General features: G+C 42.5%; 1 protein-coding gene across 1 annotated transcript in view; it reads right to left on the bottom strand.

Moving 5' to 3' along the window:
- The window catches only part of spop (speckle type BTB/POZ protein), a 102229-nt gene extending 96612 nt beyond the window's left edge, over positions 1-5617 (bottom strand). Inside the window, exons 1-2 of the mRNA XM_042505670.2 lie at positions 5466-5617; positions 3555-3698 (exon numbers count right to left, since the gene is read on the bottom strand). The gene's annotated coding sequence lies outside the window, so the exon portion shown is untranslated. The remainder of the gene's footprint in view (positions 1-3554; positions 3699-5465) is intronic.
- Positions 5618-13672: the final 8055 nt, after the last annotated feature.

Raw genomic sequence — 13672 nt, 5'->3', positions numbered from 1 at the left:
ACTACCATATCATCCCACAGAAGGAAGTGTGCATCAACTGCTAGCTCACCTAGCACCACTGTGCTAGCTAATGTTTCAGCTTAGGCGAGGAGAACGCCATTGTTGCCCTGTCACAGGCATGATACACTTGGCAGTTGTACTTCAGTAGAAAGAAAATAGTTCCTACATGAAACTGCTTATAACAAGTTCTGTGGATTACCTTGAGGAACCAGGTCATGATCACATTGCTGTAGAGTTTTTCAGGTGTTTATTTTTGGAGCTTTATACACCCCAAGTTGAGTGCCATCTAGTTCCATTACACTAGAGAATAGGCCGACATCTCTACTGCTGATATTTCCAACACTCTGCAACTCACATCAGAACAATCTAGACTGATAAACAGCACTACAGGTAAGAGGAGTGAAATATGTTTATTTTTGATTTGGGGGTAAAATGTCACTTTAAGAATTTAAATCAATGAGTTATCACAGTGGCAGGGCCCTAAAACTAGTGAAGCAAAATAAAGGGCAGTCCTCGTTAATGTTATTAATTTTGCATGTGAATTTCCCTCTATATCATGCCAAAATGCCTGCAGTAATTATGGCCTATTATTTCTTCTTTGCTGTAGTAATTTTAAAATCAAACTTGAAAATTTGCATGATCAGCCAATAGAAAAAGTATTGCCTCTATACATCATCACCCATTTTGTATAATATTACAGTATTTACGGTCTATTATCGCTCTGGTCAATATGTCTTTATAACTCCTGCTGTCATCAGATTCTTTTTTGTGCTGAGTTCAGGGGAATTTTGTTGAACTTTAGACAACTGTGACTTACTTGACTGAGTGATGACCTGAGAAGGATGGACTGTATTCTATTTATCAGATAGAGATACAGCTTAATAATACTTCTAACAAACTTTCACACCAGTATAAGTCATGACCGTGTCAAGAATCTCTTCTACCACCAGTAAAGAAACTGTGTTTCAGTGTGAGAGAAGCAGAAAAATGAAAAGAATGCCAGCGAGTTATCTTTGAGATTCAAATACTTTCACCCATAGACTGTTGTGAATCAAACAAGACTCCCATTCAGAGCTTTTCTGAACTCCCACACGCCTCCCTGCACATGCATACAATTCAAGCACAGCTGAGCAGAAAACACTGTGGGACAAGCCAACTGAATTTTTAACATGCATTTAGATTTATACAAAAAAAGACAGGACTTATATTTGTGCCTTTTTCCACAAATTCACAGTTGCCCCATTTATGAATATATTTCATTTTCTACTTTAACACATCTTTAGTCTTGCAACTTGCCTATAATGCAAAACAAAGTTTTATGAATTGATTTGTTTTCTGATTTGGTCATTTGTTTTGAAAGCTTTCAATCTATAGGCATGCCCTGCCCTGATAGGCCAGTTTCTTTATCAGTATAATTATAAAATGCAGTGTTTAAGAATTTTTTTTACATTAAATTAATATTAATGCGGCTGTCAACTCAGTTGTTATTGCCACAACAACCCCTGGCATTACTGGACGTAACACAGAAACATTGGCAATCACAGATTTTAAATTTGGGGGGAAAGACCGCACAGTTATTGGATCGGCAAACTGCATCAGGGGAGAAAAGATTGGATTGGTGCATCCTTGTTAATTGGTTTTGCGAAAAGTTTCACTCCTTATGGCTTTAGTGGTAAGCAGTGATGGACTGTAAGTGCATTTACTCAAGTACTCTACTTAAGTTGCCTAGAATTTAGTAGTACTTGTACTTTACTTGAGCATTTTCATTTTATGCTACTTTATACTTCTACTCCTCTCTATTTTGGAAGCACCTCTTGTACTTTTTACTCCACCGTTTTGTTTTTTATTAAGCATTCGAATGTACATTGTAACTTTAGTGCTGCTTACACATTAATGCACCACCAACTATACATCACGGCTACTCAATGACAAAGTCCATTGGGCCGAATTTTAAAACCAGGAAATGCCAATGGACCAGATATTTTCAACAGTGAGCAGCCTATTCAAAACCCATTTAAAAAAAAAAAAAACAAATGCAAATCAATGTAGTTAGAAATAACAACATTTATTGTCTCACTTTTAAGAGACATTAACTATCAATATTAATCACTCTCCACCAGATGATTAAATTAAATTAATTTCTTTAAGTACTAACCGTGGTTTAATTCTGTGGACTTTGATGATCACAATTCTGTCTCTGCAAATACATCATTTATTCGAGCTGGCTTTAAACCACTTTTATTTAGACTACTTAAAAAGTACAAATATCCCAGTGTAGAAATGCTCTATTACAAGTGGATTATAAATATTAATGCACTTATTTGTAAGTCTCACAAATGTTGCAGCTGATAAAGGTGGTGACAATTTTTACTACTCTATCTATAAAAATAAATCACTTGGACTCTTGTGTCCCACTGGTTTGTACAGCACAGTGGTGTAATGTAACACAGTAATAGTACTTCTTTACAATACTTGAGTATTTTTGAGAGTATCTGTACTTTACTTGAGTTTTTATGTTTCTGTCAACTTTCATTTTTACTACATTACATTTCCTAAATACAATGTATACTTTTACTCCACTACATTTCCCCAAAGTGTTTTAGTTACTTACCACAAAATAGGGAGTGAATGGAGGAGGGAAGGAGGGAGGAAGGGACAGGCAGACAGACAAATGAAGAAATCGGAGGGAAGGGACAATTGGATTTTGTTTTTTAAATTCTTGAAGTTGTGAAAAAGACCTAATTTTTCTTCAAGTGTAATTTTTAAGGTGGTATAGGCCTGCATGTAATGTAAAAGTAAACTTCTTCATTGTTGAAATTCTGACTGCTTGCTTTTTTATAATCAGTATTTACTTGTACTTTAACTTTCATTACTTCAGTAAATTTATTTTGATACTTTATTTTGATACTTAGTATCAGACAGCCTACTTTAACCTTTACATCATTTTCTGGGAAGATATACTTTTACTCAAATACTTCATCCACCACTGGTTCAGTACATGGACTTTACATTAAGATTAAACAAAGATTGTATAAATGCATTGTAAAATACTAAAATGTAATGTACATAACGGTATAAAGATATAAAACTCTTTATATGCAGTCTATAGTTCAGTGTCACGGTGCATCCTGCAGCTGTCCTGCACTGCGCATGGACATGCAACAAACGGGGGTCACTTTTTGGCAGGATACTTAAGCAGCGCAGGAGACTACACTATAACGTCTTTGCTTGTACTGGGCTCATTATTTTGCATGTGTCATAATTTTTTACACAAGTAATTTCTTCTTTGGACCACACGCAACCGACCGACCTTGGTATGACACAGAAAATGACAAAACGCACCCGAAAAGTCCTCACCACTATCTCGACATCACACACATCAAACATGAGCCGTTACTTACCTGCTAACATTAGCCAGCTAGCGGCTAACATTTAAGCCCCGTAAAAGTGCTCGCAGCGTTAAAGCAAGCCCAAACACACGTTGTACAGGGAAGACAGCATGAGATACAAGCGAAAGGTGTAAGGAGAGACCGGAGTGTAGCTTTTAAACTCACCTTTGTTTCGCTGTTTCACGAAAGGGATGGAGGATTTTTGACAGAGCTGTCACTGCACTTCCGGGTTAGGCTGTGACGTATACAGGCGCACAACAAGCGGCTGGCCATGCTGGGATTGTTTTGGTTTTCACTCTGGGTGTCACACTGTAAATTAAATGGATTTATTAATTAAACTCCCTTTCATTTAACCTGTTATGTTAGATATTACTCATTCCAAACATCATATATCATACTTCTTACTCCACTACATTTGTCTGATAGCTTTAGGTTACATTTTAGATGACAGTTTTTTTATCCTCTTCCTGCCTCGTGAAAACCATTTATCTTCAGATGTGTTGATTTTGAATGTTTGTGATAAGCTAAAGGATTAAATGTTGCTTTATGTGTTGAGAACATTCTCCCACTTCTTGTGCTAAATAAATTATTCAAAACCCTCTTGGATCAGCTGGAAAATGCATCCTCACAAGGCTGAGAACAGGGCTGTTTTTGTGACGCCATCAAAAGTTGATTTTTAAAGATATGCAGTTCTCACAGGACAGTCACACTACAAATATGTGATGATCCTATTGAATATGATTTTAATTTAAACTACCAAACAATATGTAAAGGAGTTTAAATGAGCACAACCCTAAACATCTAGGCTACAGCTAGGATTAATGCAGCACTTGTAGTTACCCGAAAACATATAATAGTAAAACACTGTCAGGGAGTATTTTACTGTACAATGAGTACTTATTTACTTACTTATTTACTTTTAAACTTTTAAATGCAGGACTTTAACCTGTAGCAGAGTATTTTTACAATGTGATTTAGTACTTTTACTCAAGTAAATGGTCTGAATACTTCTCCAACGTTTAACCCTTTACATCATTGGTGCAAAAATGGTGATTAGTTTAGTTTGATTTAAAGATTATTTATTACTTATTAAAGTTTATTAAAGATTAACTGACTTTATTGAGAAATAAACCAGGGTGCAGAGGTGGAAGAAGTATTCAGATCCTTTCTTTAGGTAAAAGCAGGTGAGTATCAATAGAAACCTGTAAAGCTGAATGTAATAGTATACTCAATGGCCCCTGTGAAAGGTATCTTATTTTCTGGACTGATTTTTATTATTTATACTATAGGACATGTTTATATTATTGTTAGCTGGCAGAGGGGAAGCTAGATTTATATCAGTGCATCATATGTTTAAACTCTGCATATGTCTTAAATTATTTTTTTTTTAATCTGCAAAGTATTGGGATGCCAAACAACAGCAATCTGCAGGATCTTCTCCTTACTTTCCAAAGCACCTGAATCTGAGGTAGTAGGATATGTGAATATCTCCCTATAAATTCATCTCTAAAGTAAATAGTAACAATAGCCGCAACTGATAAATGTATTAGAGTAAACTTACAGAATTTTCCTCTAAAATGTAGTACAGTAAAAGTGTGAAATAGCAGGAACTAAAGATACTGAAGTATAATCTTGTAATGCAGAGAGAGTAAACGCAGTTACATTTCACCACTGTCAAAGAAACCGATACAAACAAGATACAGATTAACTGAAAAAAAATTTAAAAAAATAAGTTCTTCATAGTAAATGAAAGTATACCTTCTTAAGTACACTTAGAGTCATAAATAACATAATCTGAATGTTAGGACTGTGGGAGGAAGCCCACACTGACCCATGCAAAGTCGATAGAGAAAGGCCCAGCAAACAGTTTCGAACCCTCTTGCTGTGAGGCAATAGTGCTTACCACTATACCACCATGAATATTGCACTTTTCTGATTTTTACAAAGCAGAGGGATAATAACTTCCAACCGTTAGTAGACTACTGATTGCCACAACAGTGAAGAGGGACAAGGGAAGGACCCAAACAGTCAAGGCAGCAGGAAGACATCAGTGGTTTCTTGAAATTTAAGGCTTACATGCAGGTAGGCAGACAGGCAGTCAGGTACTGAAGTAGGTGGCTTAAGAGCAAACATAAAATCTGACTTGGCAGCATTACAGCAATAAGGAAGCAGACCAGTATATGTGGTGAGAGGCTGATGAGGGAATAAGATGCAGGTGAGGAGATGGGCGGGGCAGTCAGGTGATGGGGAAAGGAAGTAAAGTCCAAGGCCCTCTGGTGGATTGGTGGAAAAAGGCATTAAGGGGCCTGGGGAATAGATAATGTGGCTGAGAGACAGATTGTGAGACAAATGTTACTCATATGTTTTAACAAAAGAGCTGGCCATTGGCAAATGTCCCTCCATGGACAATAAAGATTATCTGTATAAGTGGTTCCCAACTGGTCTAGCCAGGGGGTCCAGATTTTTCCTTACTCATTAGTTTGAGGTCCATACATCAAATAAATGACTACATATTCAATTTTATTTCACAAAATGTAAACAACACATGGGCTTAGAACACAATGAAAGACAACATATTGCAGGATTAACCCTTTGAAACTCTTTTTGCCAATTGGCATTACTTCATTCAAAACAGGAAGAAGGTGTGGTAACTTCAGCTGGAAAAGAACCACTCGACACCTTCGTGGCCGTAGTTGCACTTTATATAAATCCTGGCAAAACTTAATATTACAACCGGAGCTAGTCTGTGCGTCTCTATGTAGAGGTCAAGCATACAACAACGCCAGGCGCCGCGTGACCACCAGGCAGAAGTCTCCTTCAAAATAAATGCAACACAAGGAACATCAACCCCTGGTGGGTACACAGCACCCGTGCTCCCACTCTGACAAGACCAACCCAACAATGTTCACATCACAATACTTCTCCCCCTTTAAATTCCAACATTCTCCCCAAAATGTGAATTACTAGCAGAAACCAAACAGTCCCATTTTTGTCTTTAACTGGGGTACTCTCAAAACATAAAGTATTTCCTCAACAGCTGTAAATACAAACACATGGAAAACATGACAGCTTTAACATTCAGTCCAACGTACATTGGTCCATCAAACATTTAGTCTGTCTGGAGGTTTGCGAGTGCGCTGTGACCTTCGCACTACCCCCGGTGACCCAGCATTCCCTCCTGGTGTATGTGTTTTGGGCGGATCTGGTGTTGCAGCACTGAGAGGGGTCTGGGTGTCAGTGTGAGAGGGTTCTCCCTCTCTGGATGGCTCAGAAACCTCTGCCTGTGTCTCTCTCTCTGGTTGACCCACCTCCACAGCTGTCGGTCTCACCACTGGAAACTCAGCAACACTGTCTCTCTCCAAAACTGTATCATGCCGCAAGCGAACATGATCCTGATGTCTGCGGAAAATCCTCCCATCAGTCAGCTTAACAACATAGGAGACTGGCCCACTACGCTTGAGAATAACTCCAGGCAGCCACTGCTGGTTGTTACTGCCGCTGAAGTTCCTCACGTAGACACAGCCATCCGGTTTCAACTGTCTCTCCCGTGCATGTTGATCATGTCGGTCTTTCTGCTTTTTCTGCTTTTCCTCCACTTTTGCCTTCATGTCAGGGCGCAGCAGGTCCAGCCTCGACTTGGGCCTACGCCCCATCAGCATCTCTGCTGGTGAGCGTCCCGTCGTAGGGTGTGGCGTGAGGCGGTATTTAAACAGGAAACGCGAAAGCTGAGTGCTGAGCGAATCTCCTGTCATCCGCTTCAGGCCCTGCTTCACTGTTTGAACAGCCCGCTCAGCCAACCCATTTGAGGCGGGGTGGAAAGGAGCTGTCCGTATGTGATGAATGCCATTCTGTTGCATGAACTCACTGAACAGCTCGCTGGTGAATGTCGGGCCATTATCAGTGACTAATCTGTCAGGCAAACCATGTACTGCAAACACTTGCCTGAGTTTGTCAATGGTTGTGGGGGCTGTAATGTTGCTCATGAGGTGGGCCTCTATCCACTTAGAGTGTGCATCCACCATTATAAGAAACATCTGCCCTTTGAACGGACCAGCAAAGTCTAAATGTAGCCTAGACCAGGGGCGGTCTGGCCACTCCCAAGGGTGCAAGGGGGCTGGTTGAGGCATGTTCTGATTGGCCTGACACTGAGTGCATGCTCTCACCTTGTTCTCTAGATCCTGATCCAGTCTCGGCCACCAGACATAGGACCTTGCAAGACTTTTTATCCGCGATACCCCTGGATGAGTCTCATGTAACTCGTCCATGATCTGTGCACGACCTGGGGGAGGCACGATGACCCTCGCACCCCAAAAGATGCAGCCATCCTGCAGACTCAGTTCTGTTTTGCGTTTAGCATAAGGCCTCAACTCCTCTCCTTCTACCACACTGGGCCAACCCTGCAAAAGGAAGGTTTTGACTTGGGACAGGACTGGGTCCCTCTCTGTCCACCGCTTTATGCAGGAGGCTTTTACAGGTGTCTCTGCCCGCCTCTCCAATGTAAAAACAGTCTCGGGAGGTACGTGTGTCACAGCGGGTGTGTCTGGTAATGGCAGCCGACTCAGTGCGTCTGCGTTTGCATTGTCCTTACCCGCTCTGTACTCTATGGTGTACTGGTAGGCTGACAGTGTGAGCGCCCAGCGCTGTATCCTGGCTGAGGCTAGTGGCGGGATGCATTTGGTCTCGCTGAACAGGCTCATCAGTGGCTTATGGTCCGTATAGATTTTGAATGCACGGCCATAGAGATACTGATGGAAACGCTTGACAGCAAAAACAATGGCTAAGCCCTCTTTGTCCAGCTGAGAGTATCCCTTCTCCGCCGCTGTCAGCGTACGTGAAGCAAAACCAACAGCTTCCTGGGACCCATCTTCCGCGATGTGAAAAGAACTGCCCCAATACCATATGGGGAAGCGTCACATGAAAGGGTTATGTCCTTATCTGGGTCAAAGTGAACTAGGAGCGTCGCTGAGTGGAGGAGCTCTTTTACTTCCTTAAAAGCTCCCTCCTGCTCCTCGCACCACTGCCACTTAGTGTCGTTGTGAAGCAGCTTGTACAGTGGGGCCAAAACCTTCGAGAGGTCGGGCAGGAATTTGCCATAATAGTTCACCATGCCCAAAAAAGATCTCAGTTCAGTGACACACTTGGGGCTCGGGGCCTCCTTAATAGCCCTTACTTTGTCTTCCACTGGGCAGAGTCCCTCTGCTGTGATCTTATGGCCTAGGTAGGTCACACTTGGTGCTAGGAACACACATTTGCTGCGCTTTAACCGCAACCCTGCATCTGAGAACCTCTTCAGCACCTGTTCCAAGTTAGCCAAATGCTCTGCCTCTGTGGCCCCTGTGATCAAAATGTCATCTAGGTAGACTGCCACATGCGGGATCCCCTGCAGCATAGTGTCCATTGTTCTCTGGAAGATGGCAGGACTGGACGCTACTCCAAACACCAGGCGATTGTACTTGAACAATCCCTTGTGTGTGTTGATGGTGACATACTCTTTTGAGTCCTCATCCAGTAGCAGCTGCTGGTATGCCTGGCTCATGTCAAGCTTTGTGAAGAGCTTACCTCCTGCCAGGGTCGCAAACAGATCCTCTATGCGTGGCAAGGGATACTCCTCCAGCTTCGAGACCTGATTCACCGTGAGCTTGTAGTCCCCACATATCCGTGCAGTTTTGTCCTCTTTCAAAACTGGCACAATGGGTGCCGCCCACCTCGAAAACTGGACAGGCTCGATGATACCAAGCCTCTGCAACCGCTCCAGTTCTTCCTCAACCTTGCCTTTCATGGCATAGGGCACTGATCTGGGCTTGCAAAACCGCGGCGTGGCCTCAGGGTCGACATGCAGCTTTACTGTCACGTCCTTCAGTGTGCCCAGTTCGTCTCTGAACACGTCACTGTACTGTTTCAGAATGTCCTCTGTTGCGTGCACATACTTTATTTCATGCCAGTTGAGTCGAATCTTGCGAAGCCAGTCACGGCCCAAAAGACTGGGCCCGTTGCCTTTAGCTATCACCAGCCTGGCTTTCGCCTTTTGACCCTCTGCTGAAATGTCCACATAGATCACCCCTAAGTGAGGGATGGGCTGCCCTGTATAGGTCCTGAGTCTGAGCCTTGAACGTCTGAGGGGAGGCAGGTTATGCCCCCATGTGCTCCTGTACGTCTCCTCACTGATGACAGATGCAGTAGCTCCTGAGTCAATCTCGAACGTGATGTCCCGCCCTTTAACATTGACTGTAGCATAATAAGGTTCAGGAGGTTCTTCGTCTGTTTCCACCCCAAACATGTTGTAGGAACACACACCCTCTTCCTCTAGATGGTGTGTGGTTGCCTGAGGCTGATGACTTTTTCCCTGCCCAGGCTTTCCCTTCCCTTTTGAACTTCTGCACTTTTTAGCTAAATGCCCTTTTTTACTACAAACATGGCAGACAGTGTCTTTAAATTTGCAATCATTTGCGTAGTGTGTCCCCCCACACCGAAAACACTCCACCCGTTTGGCATTCTTAACAGTCTCTCTCTTGACTTGGTGCACTGCTGCTGTCTGTGCGCCTCCATTTCCTTTCTGAATGTCCTTTGCATTGTTAGCAGCCATCTCCATACCTTGTGAAATCTCTAGGGCCTTCTTAAAAGTCAGCGGTGGGGTTTCCCCCAGTAAGCGGCGCTGTATAGCATCATTGTTAATGCCGCACACAAGTCTGTCACGGAGCATATCATCTAACACTGTCCCGAAATCACAATGCTCTGACAGCTGCCGTAACTCAGCTACAAAGTTGGCTACAGACTGACCTTGCTTCCGGAAATGGCTGTGAAACTTGAAGCGTTGGACTATCACAGACGGTTTCGGATTGTGGTGGTTCGCCACGAGCGCGACCAGTTCCTCATAGGGGATGTCCCCCGGTTTCCGCGGTGTGGCCAGATTCCTTATCAGCTTATAAGTCTTTGCTCCACACGCACTCAGGAGAATAGAGCGCTTTTTAGCCTCTTCAGTAATCCCATTAGCATTGAAAAAGTGTCCCAACCTCTCCTCATACTCTGTCCAGTCCTCGTTTCCCTCCACAAATTCACCGATAGTCCCGAACGTAGCCATCCGAGCGCGAGGCTCCCCGCCTCCGTGCAGCTCCTCTGCAGCCGCCGGTGCTTGTCTCTCCTCCTCGACCTGCTCCCCGAGCTGCTCCTCTGCAGCCGCCGACACTGTGCCCGCCGTGGTCGCACCGCACCTCTGCTCCGGGTCGCGTCTCCCCTCCTGGCACTGTCACGTCCGCGCGTAGCTCGTAACAGCCGCCTGAAACTAGCTAGCACACTTTAGCCTAGCATAGCTAAGAAAACAACAAAACGGAGACGACACGTCCAAAAAAAAAGTTTCACCTCGTCGCCAAAAATATGTGGTAACTTCAGCTGGAAAAGAACCACTCGACACCTTCGTGGCCGTAGTTGCACTTTATATAAATCCTGGCAAAACTTAATATTACAACCGGAGCTAGTCTGTTAACGTCTCTGTCGGCTAGAGGTCAAGCATACAACAACGCCAGGGGCGCACGTGACCACCAGAGCAGAAGTCTCCTTCAAAATAAATGCAACACAAGGAACATCAACCCCTGGTGGGTGCACAGCACCCGTGCTCCCACTCTGACAAGACCAACCCAACAATGTTCACATCACAATACTTCTCCCCCTTTAAATTCCAACAGAAGGCAATGGGAAAAATACATAAATGAATAAAGTTAAAATAAAACAACACAGAAATGACCATGAAAAAAGGAGCTTAAAAATTATAATAATTTTATAGCTTACTTTTAAATATGTTATTGTGATAATTATAATATAGTAAAAAAAAATCACAATGTGTTTGTGTTTCAGTGGTTAAAATACTTGTGAAAGGCATCTGAGAGCAGCACAAAAGTGACATAGCTCCAAAAACTTAGTAAATAAATAGCAATGCAACCAAAAAAGTGACAAAAACACTGCAAAGGTGCAGCATGTTTATTGGCCAAGTAATACAAAGAATGCTTGCCTGAAATTCAGTGTGAAATTCAATGGATCCGTGACCCACTTTTGGTACGTGACCCACCAGTTGGAAACCACTGCTCTATAATTTTTTTCTCTGAAAGAACAGGCACCTCTATGGTTAGGCCAACTTTTTCTTAAATGATCCAGATAATGAAACAGTACGCACATAAATATGTGTAAAATGTGATATTTCTGTTATTATTGTTATTATTATTATTATTAGACATCAATGTTGACGACATGTCTCAAAGTAAAGATAACTCTGTCTTTATTGCAGAATGCTGTGCCCATTTTCCTTTTCAGCTGGGGGCCTGGTGATTTATTGTACAAACACACACAGATAGATTTTATTTTTTTGTCACCAGTAATTGCTGCACTTTATTCTCAGAGTTCTGATCAATACAAGTGTAAATTTCTGTGGGGTTTTTTTCATGGAAAACCCTATTAAATTGAGGAACTTTGCAATACACATATTTTTTGTGAATTACTGCCCTCCGTAAAGTGGGTCATCACATCAGGATATATGTGCAGGCACACCATGTGAGGTAATGCAACAAGCAATTAAAAGCATACTGAGTATAATGCAAAACATAAACGATGGTGCAGTGTCTTTGTGAAGATTTACAGCTACACTGGTTTGATGATATGACATGAAAAGATGTGCTATAATGTGATTATGATCTTGATGCCAGCATTTAAATTGGCTCTGAAAAGAATGGCACGCAGGCTTTTTTATGTTGCAGATGTGAGTAGGTAGTGTTGCAGATATTAAGTCACCGCATGTGGGTAGCTGCCCATGTAGGGTAGCTTGGCAATTTTCGCAATCTTATAAGAATATCATAATATGATTTTCTCTTTTGAAGATTTAAATCACATTCATCCAACTTCAACAAAAGCACTTGGGATGCGCCGCGGATCTGCTGTGATGCTCATCCAAAAGGTTGTCTGGTGGGATATTTAGTTTAAGGAAAAGCAAATTAGAAAGATAAACAAAAAAGGAAGAAAAATCTGGCAATTGAATAAAGGGAAGAAGTTGTTATGACACCTGGATTGTTTTCTTCTCAGGAATGTTTGATCTCTTGAGGAGCACAATGCGGCAGGGATGATATTGATAAGAGTTTTTCACAGGTAGAGCTGGCTGCTCTGTTGTGTGAAACAGTCCCACAGTTCTGAATTGTATACATCTGTGTTGCTTGTATTGGGAATAATAATCCAAATTTCTTTTTTCATCATGTTGTTATTTAATGTACAGTGCATCCCTACATGATTCATAACATGGAATTTTCCCCAGCTGGTGGGATGCTTCAGTTCATGAAATTGTATTACTGTGTGACAATCCCAGCTTACTCCACAGGTCTGGCACCGTGTTCAGCCATGGCTCCGCTCTGGAGTTTAATGCAATTATAAATAAATAAGCATGTGGTCGGGAAGAAGACAGGGCCCTATGGGGACAAGCTGAGAGAAAATAGAGGAAGTTTAATTAAAGCTGCAAACCCCACTCCCACACGCAGACACACATGCACGGTAATATAGGCAAACCAATACACACCAATTCTTTATACCCATGTGTGTCTATCTACAACTATACAAAAGAGGAAACTGTGTGAGTGTGCACATGCTCACTTTTGTGCCTGCATCCATGTGTGCACATGTCCACAGGCACTACAAGAGCAGGGAAATGTGAGTGTAGAGTAATCCCGTGTTGTATTCAGGTAAGGTCCTCTAACTTTCTTTATCGCACAGGTTTTAGTGTGTTACCCTCCTGCCGAGAGAGAGGACAGTGTTTTGTGTGAGCCCGACAATCATACTCTCAACACAGCCACGGTAAAATGATTCGCAGCTATGTTTTTGTTACATTATTTTCTGCAAAATGATTGAACTGCCAGTCTCCTTGTAATTACCTAAGGGGTTAAGGCAAAGGCACAGCCAGTAAAAGGCTGATGAGGGAGTATTGAATTTGCACTTCAATTAGAGTGCTTATAAAGTGTGGATTACACAAGGACTCCAGGGCCACCGCTCTCACTCAATTACCACAGTGTAGTATGGGAGGAGGGACAGCAGGCAGGAGGGGTGGACAGTGAGGGTGTTGGGCCAAAGGAGCAAGGTGGCAGAGGAAGGTAAGAGAAAACAGTACGGGATGTCTGATGTTGGTGCGGCCAGAGCCAAGTGTTTAATCAGGACGGAGCCATGCAAAGGCAAGGACGAACAACTGGAGGGAGATCCATCCATGTGTGATTCAAGTCTCCCTGTCTCCACATTCTGGCCACAAAAAGGATATCTCAAAA

The sequence above is a fragment of the Plectropomus leopardus genome, chromosome 18 (genome assembly GCF_026936395.1).
Source record: "Plectropomus leopardus strain MGB_pleo_1.0 chromosome 18, ASM2693639v1, whole genome shotgun sequence".
In the NCBI taxonomy this organism is placed as follows: domain Eukaryota; kingdom Metazoa; phylum Chordata; class Actinopteri; order Perciformes; family Serranidae; genus Plectropomus; species Plectropomus leopardus.
This window is presented reverse-complemented; position numbering and strand designations above follow the sequence as displayed.